Below are 14,864 nucleotides of genomic sequence, written 5' to 3' on the forward strand. Positions count from 1 at the left end.
GGAATTCTTAGACATAGAACTGTAACATACACACCCCAGCAAAATGGAGCTGCTGAGAGAATAAATAGGACTCTTTTGGAAAAAGTTAGATGTATGTTATACAGTTCTGGTCTTCCTAAGTTTTTTTGGAGTGAAGTCCTAAATACTGCAACTTTTCTAATAAATAGAAGTCCATCCAGTGCTATTGATTGTCAAGTCCCTGAAAAGTTGTGGTCTGGAAAAACACTGACTATAACAAACTCAAAGTGTTTGGATGTGCTGCCTATTCTCATAAAAATGAAGGCAAACTAGAGCCTAGATCCCAAAAATGTGTTTTCTTGGGATATGGGGAGGAAACAAAGGTTATAGGCTGTGGGTTAAAGAAGAAAATGGTTTTAAAGTCATAATAAGCAGAGATGTAATCTTTAATAAAAATGACATGCCTTGTATCAAATCTGGAGACCCTAAAATTCTTGAATATGCACTTGTTAAACAAACCATCATGGAAACTGAAACACAGAATGCTGTAAATCAAGATGATAATTTTGAGGTGGAGCTTGTTCAATCTGAAATAAGTAATGAGCATGATGAATCTGAAAATGAAGTTGAAACATCAGATAATACTCTTACTGATTACCAGTTAACTAGAGATAGGGAAAGAAGAGCCATAATTCCTTCCAGCAGGTTTAATAGTGAAGAATTTGTCACTCTATTTTCTGCTCTTGATTCTTTAAATTCAGAACCTACATCCTTTGATGAAGCCATTAAATGTTATGATTCTAAACTTTGGAAGGAAGCCATGAATGAGGAAATGGATTCAATTGTTAAAAATAAAACTTGGATTTTAGTTAATAGACCTAAAAATCAAAAGGTTGTAGACGTATATGGATTTTTAAAATAAAAGAAGGAGACTTAAATACAAAAAATAAGAGGTATAAGGCCAGACTAGTGGCCAAAGGTTTCACTCAAAGGGAAGGAGTGGATTACAATGAAATATTTTCCTCAGTTGCCAAATAGACGTATATGGATTTTTAAAATAAAAGAAGGAAACTTAAATACAGAAAATAAGAGGTATAAGGCCATACTAGTGGCCAAAGGTTTCACTCAAAGGGAAGGAGTGGATTGCATTGAAATATTTTCCCCAGTTGCCAAATATACTACAATCAGAATCCTATTAGCTCTAACTACTCACTTTAACTGGGAATTAAAACAACTTGATGTTAAAACAACATTTCTGAATGGTGACCTTGATGAGACTATATACATGAATCAACCTGAAGGATTTGAAGTAAAATCTAAATAAGATAAAGTTTGCTTGTTAAAGAAATCACTTTATGGGCTTAAACAAGCCCCTAGGCAATGGTATTTAAAGTTTAATTCTTTTGTGCAAACCTTAGGCTTTGTGAAAAGCAATTATGATTCATGTTTGTTCTACAAAGGTTCAGGTGGAGCTGAATCTATATATCTCCTACTGTATGTTGATGATATGTTGCTTGCTTGTCATGATAAAACTGAGATTGAATTTGTTAAATCAAAGTTAAAATCTGAATTCGAAGTGAAAGATTTAAGACAAGCTAAAAGAATCCTTGGAATGGAGATAGATAGGGACAGGAACAACAACATATTAACACTAAAACAAGGGTCCTATGTGGAGAAAATTCTTGAAAAATTTTCTATGTTAGAATGTAAGCCTGTCACTCTTTCAATTGCTAATCATTTTAAGTTGTCAAATGAACAATCACCTAAAACAGATGATGAACTAAGGAGAATAGAGAAAATACCTTATGCCAATACAGTAGGTTCCATAATGTACCTCATGGTTTGCAGCAGGCCTGACCTAGCATATGGAATTAGTGTATTAAGTAGGTTTATGGCTAATCCTGGTGAAACACATTAGCTTTCCATGAAATGGATGTTAAGGTACTTGAAAGGATCATCTGATTTAGGATTAATGTACAAAAAGAGCAATGAAGAGATAAAACTGAAAGGGTATACAGACTCAAATTTTGCTGGTGACTTCGATAGAAGAAGATCTACTTCTTCTTACATTTTCACTTTGTGTGATGGCTGTATAAGTTGGAAGTCATAGTTGCAAAAATTAGTTGCCTTATCTTCTACAGAAGCTGAATACATTGTAGCATGTGATGCTGTTAAAGAAAGCATTTGACTGAGAGGCTTAATTAATGAAATTGGTTTTGCAAACAATTCTGTTAGTATATATACAGATAATCAAAGTGCCATACACCATAGTAAAAATCCTGTATATCATGATCGAACTAAACATGTAGATATAAAATTTCATTTTGTACGAAATATGGTAGAAAAATGTTTGATCAAGTTGGTTAAAATTCCCACAGAATTTAATCCTGCTGATTTGGGCACTAAGGTGTTGCCTCTAAAATAAATTTAAGAATTGTTTGAAAATTCTGAATGTCACATGATATGATAAATTTAGAACTTGTAATAAGTTCTGTTGATAAGGTTTAACTAATTTTTTTTTCTTTTTTCAGATACTTCGAGCAAATGAACTTAAGTTGATGTAGTATCTAGATCCATTAGTAAAGAATAAGAATCAGTTCAGCAAGGTGGAGATTGTTAATAATTTGTGGGTTGCCTCACATGATTCTTGGCCTCGTGGGCCTCTGTAAATTGGGCCAAATGCTCCACCGGGTTGCTGTGGTTATTTCAAGTATGATAAAAATGTGTTTTTGATAATACGCCTCTTCAAGAATTAAAATTAGCCGTACACACGGTTAAGTCCCTGCCCTCTGATTGTTTAGATGAATACGGATACTTACACACTGGGTCTTGGCTTTTAATTGACTATTTCTAGAGAATTCTTTTGGAGTCTCTTCGTCTTACTCTCTGTCTTTCTCTCTGTCCTTCATTTTCTAAGTGAAAACTAGGGTTTGGCTGTGTTAGATGAAATTGATCTTTGTGATTGATAATAGGTTGTTCTTTGTGTAGAGAAATGGTTGTTTTGTGCGATCTGTGAGAGTAAAAACAGTGTTGTGTTGCTGTGTCAAGAGGCAAGAAAAAACTTGAAGAAATTTCCAATTTCTTCGTACCTTTGTACACTGTTCTTGTTCGTTATTAGTGGATCTAGAGCTTAATCTCGTGAGAGATGCTCAACGGGTGATTAGGTTGGAAAGCTGAACATCCGGGCCATTTTAAAATGGCAAAAAATATCTTGTGTTAATTTCTTTAATTTCTGCAATTCTTTAATGGTTTTTCGAAATATCAATCCTAATGTTTTAAGTTTTAAAACATAACAGTAATAAATTCATTAGTTATGGAATTCAGATCTTATAAACCATAGAAGCATAGGCCCTTAACCAATTCCCAACAATGAAGAATCCATCTTCATTGGAGGAGAAATCAAGCCTAACTAACTATATTTCATACGCTAGAGTACAATTTATTAATATACATCCTGATAAGTGAAAATTAATTCAAATACCTCTAGAATACTCAACATTTTCGTCATCTATGCAAAAAGAAGAACGCAGTGATTTTATGCATGCAACCGTTTCAGCAATATATCAAACGTTTAAAGCTTTCCAGAGTCCTAAAAATAACACGCAAACAATATCATGTCAAAGAAGCACTTGGTGTACAAAGAGTTGAAATAAGTGCGAACCATGAGTGTCTTTGCTGGGTCAAAGGGCTGCATGGGTGGACAAAACCCAAAAATCTTATATGTAAGCCGAAGAGCAGGTTGAGAAACTGTTGGAAATTATGTTGGTGGAATGATACCGAATTTACGGGTACCGTATATGCATTTTAGATACCCAAATTGCACTTACCATATATACAATATACCGTATATGCACAGATTGTATACCGGATTTGCACAAACTTAATTTTACGCATACAATAAGATTAAATACCAGATTTTCTCATACCGGTTTATAATATTAGTTTATTACACAATAAACTAAATTATCATAAATCACAATATATTAATCTAATTTAGAACTAAATTATATTAAGTTATGTAACACACGTTAATTTAATAAATCTAAACGGAAAAGCTGAAAATTAACAGAAATTTCAGAGAACCAAAAAAATTAACGACATGCTTATAACTTCATATAAACTTTTAACCCGAGGCCTGTGTAAACACAGTGTCCTTAAAACAGATTCACCTTCTCACCGTACGTGCTTGAGTTTTAATCCGAGCATCTGTTTCTCAGGATACAACGGTATATAGTAGAATCTGAGCACTGCAGATACTACTCTAACGAACTGATCTAGTATCCGAACAATATCACCACAAGAACAAGACCTTACCGGATAAGGAATGCAGAAAAGAGGAAACTGTGTATGTAGGAATGTAGGTGAGATTTTCGAGTGTGTTAAATTGCTGGAGAATGAGCCTTTTTATAGACATACTGCCCATTAACATAGTGACCATTGGGAGTCCATTAGAGTTACTGTCCATTAACACTGTGACCATTGGGAGTCCATTGGAGTTTTTGCAGTTTCAGAAATTCAAAAGTCATTGGAGAAAGTAAAAAAAATTGTAAAACGTGGGCTCTCCGAAGGGGCAAATTTTGCCTTGTTCGGTCCGACATTCGTGTGCGCAGGTCGCGCCCGTACCCAAGTTCAAGGTCCGAAGGCTATTTCGATCAGAGATTTGCACCCTCCCTATGCGCGCACGTGGAGAGAGCCTCTATGCTACACATGATTACACCATTCCAAAGTGTAGGCATATATAAAGTGGTTCATGCTTTCTTCATTTTCCTATGTGGGACAAATGTCATTTTTCCCACAAAACCATCTTCCAATGGCCAACTTTGAGCTCTAATTTCACATTCATCCGTTAATTAATTTTGGCAAGTAAATATATGGTTTCGATGCTCTCACGGAGGAGAACACAGATCAACTTTGATCTTCCAAATCGAACTAACGGGTCCCACTCAAACTTATGCCAAAAGTGATCCATTTACTCATTTTTCCAACAGAAACCGGCAATTCAGAGTCAATCTCTTGTATTAATTGGTAGGGGGTGATAAGTGTGTTTTTGCACACTTATTTAGATCACAAACATGACTTAATTACGAGTAAAATGTTTAAATTATGACTTAATCTCGTTAAATTCATGCAATGTAGGTGTTTCTATGGAAATGGTGGAATTCAGGAGAAAATAGCCGAAAAAGGACTAAAATGGAGCAAAGTGATAGTTCAGGGACCAAAGTGAGATTATCCAAAAGATGGTTCGAAGGACAAATCAAGGAAGTGAGTGAGCTAAGTACCAATTTGGTGATATTATGATATGATGGAAATAAAAGAAACAAGCGAAAACGGACTAAAGTTGAAGAAACTGAAAGTTCGGGGACCAAGTTGCAAATAATCCATAGATGAGACGAACAATGGAATGAAGATTCAAGAGTGTTAGAGGTCAATCGGATGATGAAAGGAGTCAAAGAGGCGAAATATGGTCGAAGTATTATCAATTATCAACTTTCATACGAAAAAGTTATGCTCATGATTTTTAGTCTCTACTTGAGATCCATTTTTGGCATAGTAAACATCAGAATTTGAGAAAGCCTATTTCTATCAAAAGTGTATATCTTTGAGTTTTCTTCCCAATACACTTTGAATCACTTCAATCTTAGATCAGGAGAAAACTTTATGACCAAAATACTAAAAGCTATCCGGCGGAAAGAATCACATAACTATGCAGTCGTATGGTAGAAACCTCTATCCGATTGCATAGAAGCCTCCCGAGAAATTTTTCTCAATTTTTTTTTTACTCTATGTGACCGCATAGAAATGTACTATGCAATCACATAGGTATATTCCGAGGGCCGATTCCGCAGTTTCCTTATATGATTGAAACTCTTTTAGTAACCTAATTTTCACGCGATATAAATACCAAAAGACGTCCAAAAAGAGGCAGAACATATTGGAGGCAGAAAAACACTTCTTAGAGAGGATTTTGAGCGCAAGAGTGAAAATTTACACGAAGAGCTTCAAGATTTCTCAAGATTTTATAACCCGGTGATGCTTTTTACCCAAAATCTGATGTATTCTTTTATTTTAACCATGTTAGGCTACATTTTCATGTGCTAGGAGATCGATGTACCATGTAATTTGATCTTTAATTTTCTAATTTTCCAATTTGACATTAAGACATATTTCTATTATTTTGAATGATTTATATGCAATTATTGTTTCCGCAATTAAGGGCCCGTAATTGTGTGAGTTTGGGTGATTTATTCTTGCATTCGAGAAAATTGAAATAGGTTCGACATAATATAAATCATCGTAGGATCCGATAGGGGATAGAAATATACCGCTATGCCCTACGTAAATCTTTAAATGTTCATAAAACCGCATGCATTTTTACATATGCACTTGTCATAGAAATATAGGCCGGTGGTATGTAGAAATAGGTTTGATACATCTCGAGAGAGAGTATTGGATAGATTTAGGAATGTTGATTCGTCACAATTGAAATGTGTTGTCACATTGTAAAACTAGGGTTTTAAAGTGATAATTGCATGGGAAACGTGATCCTAGTGTGTTTAATTCCTATTGATTACAACAAAAGTGCGTTCTCAACATTTGATTTCATTCTAGCGCATTAAAAATATTGTTTTGCATACCTAATTTAATTCAATCATAAAAATTGCATAATTAGGATTTTCTTTCCAAAATTAGGGTTTTAATTACGTTCACATCCACTTTAGTAATTTAGTTTCGGTTAAAGCGACGATAGGTAAAATTGAACTAATCAATCTCTGTGGGACGATATTCAGACTCATTTAATCCACTTTACTACTTGTTAACGAACCATACACTTGCGGTAGTTTTAAATCGAAAGATATAATTTTGTGAACAAGTTTTTGGCTCCGTTGCCGGGGATTGAGTTTAGTTTAATTTAATTTCTCAAGGCACTAATTCAAACTTCAATTTTTATTTTGCTAGTATAATTTTGTTTTCATTTTTATTTTAGGTTATTATCCTTTGCACCTTTCATCGACTACAAAGAGATCAGCGAGAAGCACAAGTACAAATGACTAACGAACTAAACAATCCCATTATTCAAGCTAATGAAGGAGAGGCAATGGACGAAGGAAATGAGATTCTGGGAGATTTCTTGACTCCTCAAGTAATTCAAAGTCAATCGAGCATAGTGTATCCACCATTTGGGCAGCCAAATTTTCAGTTGAAGACCAATGTGATACAGCTATTTCAAAATGGACACCAATTTTATGGCAAAGCTGAGGAGAATCCACATACACACATATCTCGATTTTGGATATGTGTCAACATTTTAGATACCAAGGGATTTCGGACGACGCTATTAGGCTAAGGCTGTTTCCACATACGCTACAAGACAGAGCACTTGAATGGTTGGATTCACTTCCGGTTGCAAGTATCACTACATGGAACGAGTTGGCACACAAATTCTACACAAAGTTTTTCTCCCCAGCCAAGATAGCGAAGCTGAGACATGACATATCAGTATTCAGTCAAGGAGAAATCGAATCATTTGACAAAGCTTGGAACAGATTCAAAAACATGCTCCGGAAGTGCCCTCAACATGGATTTGATAAAAAGACCCAAATCTGATTTTTCTACACAGGGTTACTTCCATACCACAAAAGCATGGTAGATTCAGCTTCAGATGGCTCAATATCCACATGAACAGTTGATGGGGCATTGGAATTATTTGAGAGAATGGCTACCACATCAGCTATGTGATCTTCTGAAGGGGGATTCCAAGGAAAACTCCCGGTGTCTACGAGGTGGATACTTATTCAGCAATATCTACAAAAATCGACTTTCTATATCACAAGGTGGAAAGCATATCACAAGCAGCACAAGCTAAGAAGAGCAATTGTGAGGAATGTGGAGCTGAGCATAAAACATCGAAATGCCCAATACTCATGCAAAGAATTGAGCAAGTAGATTATGCACAGTGGGGACAACACCAACAACACAATCAATATGGAGAAACTTTTAATCCCAGTTGGAAGAAGCATCCCAACTTCTTTTGGAGCAACCAGAATCAAAATAGGCCACAGGGAAAATTTCAACAACAAGAGAAGAGGCCTCAATTGGAAAATATGATAGGAAAATTCATGGAGAAAGTCGAAGCTACACTTCAAAATCAAAATGCAGCGATCAAAAATTTGGAAACTCGGATGGGGCAGTTGGCCGTAGCATTGACTGACAGAACGCCAGGTAACTTGCCAAGTAACACATAAATCAATCCCAAAGAACAAGCCAAGGCCATTCCAACTTGAAGTGGAGTATAATTGCCTGAAATCCATGTCAAGAGACCGGGTATAATTGGAGAGACATATTCCCCTGTTGGAGAAGAGACTATTGTAAAGGAATCAATTCCAAGAGAAAATTCAGAAAAGTCACAGGATAAGGCCAAAGTCACAGTCAACCCATACGAGCCTCCGGTTCCCTTTCCACAGCGGTTGAAGAAGTAAAAATTGGAGCAACAATACAAAAAATTCCTAAAAGTCTTCAAAAAGCTCCATATCAACATCCCACTAGACAACCAATTTTGGCTACTGCAAGAGCCCTCATAGATGTGCAGCAAGGACAATTAACTCTGAGGTTGGGGGAGGAACAAGTCTCTTTTAATGTTTTCAAGGCAATGAAATACCCCAATGAGCCTGAAAGCTGTTTTCAGATTGAAGTGCTTGACATAGGAATCCCCTATAATTTTGAGTTGAAGAAACAGCCAAACATTCATGAGGCTTGTATAGTACACTCTCCATCCATTCTTATCGATTCAAAGGAGATTAATGCATTCAATGTGGGATTTCATACGGATGAGAAGAGAAAGGCAAACCACTTGGAGAAAGACAGGGATGAAATTTGGAGGATAACAGCAGTGCGGAACAAGACCATATTGAGCAAACTATGCAAGACCTCCCAAGCCATATTTAAAGTGCCATAAAATACCTGTGCCAAAAGTCGAGCTATCGACTATAAAATAGCGCTGATTGGGAGGTAACCCAATGTCTTTACCCTTTATTTATTTCATTTTACATTAATCTAGGAGTTTTTCAAATTTTCAACATTTTTTATACTTTAGGTCATTGTTCATCCAGGCATGTCAATAAATAGCCTAAGCACAATCCACACGAGTTCCTTGTAGCAAGAAGAGAGATGAGACCTTTGATGGAAGCTTGGGAATGTACATTGGTAGGGTAGATGGTATACAGTGGCGAGTGAATGAGACATGGGACCGTTTAGGAAGCTTGGAGACCAGGGTTCAAGCCATGCAGGTGGAGCAGACCCAGCAGTCTTACCTATTGAGAGATATTTTATCCCGCCTTCCTTCCCTTCCTGGAGATGCTGCTGCAGACCCAGCCTTCCATCACAGCCACCGTATTGATCAGAGGAGTCTTGTTTACCTCATTTTGCTATTTTGTGTTCATTTTTTTTAATCATGCCATTTAAACTTTAATTTTTACATTGAGGACAATGTACTGTATAAGTTTGGGGGATGGTGGCATAATTTAAAGCAAATAGTCGGCTTGTAATTATTTTGCATTTTCACAATCCATCGTTATTATTGACTAATTGTTGCATGATGCATGCTTGGTGAATGAGTGTTGATTATACTTTTGCATGCTTGTGTGGGCTTGATAGCCTTGCCGGCTATGATGTGATTATTGAATTGGTATAATTCATAAACTTTGGATATAGTGTTGAATAGATTAACCAATATTTGTGATGCAATATTTGACATTATCTATGCACGTTATTCATGCTTGACATGTTAGGTGAATGATTGAATTTCGAGCATAAAGTAGGAAAAGAATGATAACCCCCTATTGAATTAACACGTAAATCACCTTAAGACAGTTTGAAATTGATTAAGCTATTATAGGGAGTATTGAGATAAGCGAGGGCCCCGTGCATGAAATTTTATTGTGTGGATTGCCTAGACCAGTGAGGTGAAGATTATGTGAAAATATTAAATTGGGGGTTGGTTTTGGAAACTATATGTCTAGAACAATAAGGGCATAAAATTAATTTGTGAGAATAAGACACTTCTTTTCATGTCTTTATGACTCGAGCAAGTAAGCCTGCAAGGATTTTTCAAAATCTGGTGCCCTAAGGTCAATTGGCCTAGGAGTCACCGGCCTAAAACTCGCTAAAGGGGTCATATAGAAAACAAGAGGGAAAGATGTTAATAAAAAGTCATCTGATCGAGCCTTTATAACTCGAGTGAATAAGCCTGCAAGGGTTTAAAACCTGGTGCCTTAAAGCCAACTGGTTTGGGAGTCACCGGCCTAAAGTTCGTTACATGTGTTATATAGAAAGCAAATGAGAAGATGACGATGAAAAAAAAGGGAAAGTGAGAAAAACAAAAGAGAGACAATAACATGAAGAAAAGCCTTTAGACATTTGGTTGAGGAAACTATACCTTTGAGGCGAGGCAAGTAACTTATTGTAATCTTGAGTGTCGAAACAATCAAACTTGGGAGAGCCTTCACTTGTTGAAATGTAAACTTGTGATAGTGAGATTAATCTAAACTACGAGAGGGTGAGGACTATAGCTATGTAAACTCCCAATTGAGTGAAAAGAATAAGTTTTGGGGGTTGTGTATCCCTCGAGCGAGTAAGGATATATTTGACCACTTGGGGTCGAGACTCAACCCATCATGAATTTGATATGTTGGTATGAATTCACACACACACGTCAAGTATGCATTTAACAGGTAAATGTTGATATCATTTTTGCACTGGTAAATTTTCATAAAATCAAATACATAGTCCAATCCTGAGCCACGACAGGGTATTAAGTCATGTTTGTTCAGAATTAAATCACTATCTTGTAAATAGTTCAAGTTTGGGGGGTTTGATAAGTGTGTTTTTGCACACTTATTTAGATCACAAACATGACTTAATTACTAGCAAAATGTTTAAATTGTGACTTAATCTCGTTGAATTCATACAATGTAGGTGTTTCGATGGAAATGGTGGAATTCAGGAGAAAAGAGCCGAAAAAGGACTAAAATGGAGCAAAGTGATAGTTCAGGGACCAAAATGAAATTATCCAAAAGATGGTTCGAAGGACAAATCAAGGAAGTGAATGAGTTAAGTACCAATTTGATGATATTATGAGATGATGGAAATAAAAGAAACAAGAGAAAACAGACTAAAGTTGAAGAAACTAGAAGTTTGGGGACCAAGTTGCAAATAATCCATAGACAAGACAGGCAATGGAATGAAGATTCAAGAGTGTTAGAGGTCAATTAGATGAGGAAAGGAGTCAAAGAGGTGAAATATGGTCGAAGTATTATCAAGTATCAACTTTCAGACGAAAAAGTTATGCTCGTGATTTTTAGTCTCAATTTGAGATCCATTTTTAGCATAGTAAACATCAGAATTTGAGAAAGCCTATTTCTATCAAAAGTGTAGATATTTGAGTTTTCTTCCCAATAAACTTTGAATCACTTCAATCGTAGATCAAGATAAAAAGTTATGACTAAAATATTAAAAGCTTTCCGGCGGAAAGAATCGCATAACTATGCGGTCGCATGGTAGAAACCTCTATGTGGTCGCATAGAAGCCTCACAAGAAATTTTTCTCAAATTTTTTTTACTCTATACGATCGCATAGGTATATTCTGGTGGCTGATTCTGCAGTTTCCTTATACGACTGAAACTCTTTTGGTAACCTAATTTTCATGCGATATAAATACCAAAAGACGTCCAGAAAGAGGCAGAACGTATTGGAGGTAGAAAAACACTTCTTGGAGAGAATTTTGAGCTCAAGAACAAAGATTTATACGAAGAGCTTCAAGATTTCATAACCCGGTGATGCTTTTTACCCAAAATCTAATGTATTCTTTTATTTTAACCACGTTAGTCTAGATTTTCATGTGCTAGGAGATCGATGTACCATGTAATTTGATCTTTAATTTTCTAGTTTTGCAATTTGAGATTAAGACATATTTCTATTGTTTTGAATGATTTATATGCAATTATTATTTCTGCAATTAAGGGCCCGTAATTGTGTGAGTTTGGGTGATTTATTCTTGCATTCGAGAGAATTGAAATAGGTTCAACATAATATAAATCATTGTAGGGTCCGATAGGGGATAGAAATATACCGTTATGCCCTACGTGAATCTTTAAGTGTTCATAAAACCATATGCATTTTTACATATGCACTTGTCATAGAAATATAGCCCAGTGGTATGTAGAAATAGGTTTGATACATCTCAAGAGATAGTATTGGATAGACTTAGAAACATTGATTCGTCACAATTGAAGTGTGTTGTCACATTGTGAAACTAGGGTTTTAAAGTGATAATTGCATGGGAAACATGATCCTAGTGTGTTTAATTCCTATTGATTACAATAAACGTGCGTTCTTAACAATTGATTTCATTTTAGAGTATTAAAAATATTTTTTTGCATACTAAATTTAATTTAATCATAAAAATTGCATAATTAGGATTTTCTTTCCAAAATTAGGGTTTTAATTAGGTTCACATTCACTTTAGTAATTTAATTTCGGTTAAGGCGACGATAGGTAAAATTGAACTAATCAATCTTTGTGGGACGATATTCGGACTCATTTAATCCACTTTATTATTTGTTAATGAATCGTACACTTGCAGTAGTTTTAAATCGAAAGAAATAATTTCGTGAACGGGGCCCTACCTTCCTAGGGCCATTACAGTCAGATGTCCGCGCGAATCCAATCAACAACCACTTAAACCAGGGATGATGCAACTCTTTAGCTATTTTGTATGCAAAGCTTCTATCTGAACAATGGGCATTTATCTAGAAGCCAAATGAACAATTACAAGAACATCATGGCACATGTACTATCGTTAATGAATTACAGATATTAATGAGCATGTTTGGCTTAGCTTAACAGGTTTACTTACAATATATTTAAAATGTAAATAAGTATGTTAAGAAATTAATGAAAACTTTAATTAGGTCAGAAGTTGGAAATAATTAGTCACTTACTTTTGACAATATTCATACTCTCACTTATATCAGAGTATGAAGTAACTAAGTATTCAAAACATATTTGAACATAAAAGTTATCTTTTCTTTCTATTTAAGCTAAGACAAACATAATAAAAAATAGTAGCACTTACCTGAGGTGCTCTAGTTCTTGGAATGAAAGATTATACAGAATGCAAAATGTTGATGTTCAATAGTAGCCTATCATCATGTGGTATAAGTAGAGCCTCAAAGGGAGTACCCTCAAAACCTGTTGCAAGTCTCCTCGTATGTAATTTTGACTCTGATTTAGATGGTGATAGCAACATTCGTGTGACCGCTTTAACTTTTTCCTTACCAGGGTGAGTGATGCGAATCCCGTAGCAACGTTGACTACGAAACCCACAATGAGATTGACGAACCCAAGAAAGTCAAATTAATCCAAAATTTAGGATTAACCCAAAAGAAAGTCGAACCAAAAAACCCAACAAGAACGACGCTTGAAAGACCCCTTGATCATGCAATCCAAGAATTAAATTCGGTTGTTTGAACACCACAAATTAACACTTGATAAGTTCGAAATTGTTCAATGAAGAACGATGAAGAGAAGACAATACGCCTCACTTTAATTCAATATCAATAATGTCAAAGGTTTTTTAACAATTGAATGGAAACTCCTATTTATACTAAACCTAAAAACTAGGTAAAAATCGTGCAAAAGTCGAGTATAATCTCCAAAATATGGAAAAGAATCAAAATCTAACAAAATATGAAAAATTGCCAAAATTGGAAAATTCGCCAAATTTTTAGTCTGTGCGGCCGCATGGTGTAAATCCATGCGGTCGTATGGTTCAATTGAAATTGCACTTTTGGTTTTCTGTATGCATCTGTGCGGTCGCATGTGATTTTGCCTGTGCGGCCGCATGGTGTTGTCTTCAGCCTCCGCTTTCGTCGCTTGATAACAAATTGATCCAAGTTGATTCGACCTTCGACCCGAGCATGAAAGTTGCTCCATTTTGAGTCCCGAAAATGATTCCATCAATGGTTTCTTGAACGAGCAATCTCATCGCTTGTTTCACTTGCTTTGCCCTTGATCGCGTCATTGGTCCGCCATCGACTATCAACAGGTCTCGTCTCGCATTTGCCTTCGTTGGGCTCGACTCCTGGATCATATCATCCCCTCCCTCTTCAAAAGGATTCGTCCTCGAATCTGAACATGCATCAAACAGAGAGAGATCAGATACATTAAAAGTAGCTGAAACATTGTACTCACCTGGAAGGTCCAACTTGTAAGCATTGTCGTTTACCTTTTCAATCACTTGAAATGGACCATCGCCCCTCAGTTGTAATTTGGACTTCCTTTGCTCCGGAAGCCGCTCTTTCCTAAGGTGCACCCAAATCCAATCTCCTAGCTCGAATGTCACGCACTTTCTACCTTTGTTTGCCTGCGACGCAACCAACTTACTTTTGTTTTCAATTTGCGCTTTTACCTTTTCATGGAGTGACTTAATCAATTCCGCCTTCTTTTTGCCATCTAAACTACCACGTTCATTCACAGGTAAAGGAATTAAATCCAAAGGAGTTAGTGGATTAAAACCATATACAATTTCAAATGGAGAATATGATGTAGTAGAGTGAACAGCTTGATTGTATACAAATTCAACAAATGGTAGACACTCCTCCCAACTCTTCAAATTTTTATTGATTACTGTGCGTAACAATTGTGTCATAGTCCTATTCACTACCTCGGTTTGCCCATCCGTTTGTGGGTGACAAGTTGTGAAAAATAGTAATTTAGTGCCTAACTTACCCCACAAAACTCTCCAAAAGTGACTCAAAAATTTGACATCCCGATCCAACACTATGCTTCTAGGAACCCCATGTAAACGCACAATCTCTCTAAAGAATAAGTCAGCAATGTTCGTGACATCG

Source organism: Olea europaea, unplaced genomic scaffold, assembly GCF_002742605.1.
Source record: "Olea europaea var. sylvestris unplaced genomic scaffold, O_europaea_v1 scaffold3015, whole genome shotgun sequence".
Classification (NCBI taxonomy): Eukaryota; Viridiplantae; Streptophyta; class Magnoliopsida; order Lamiales; family Oleaceae; genus Olea; species Olea europaea.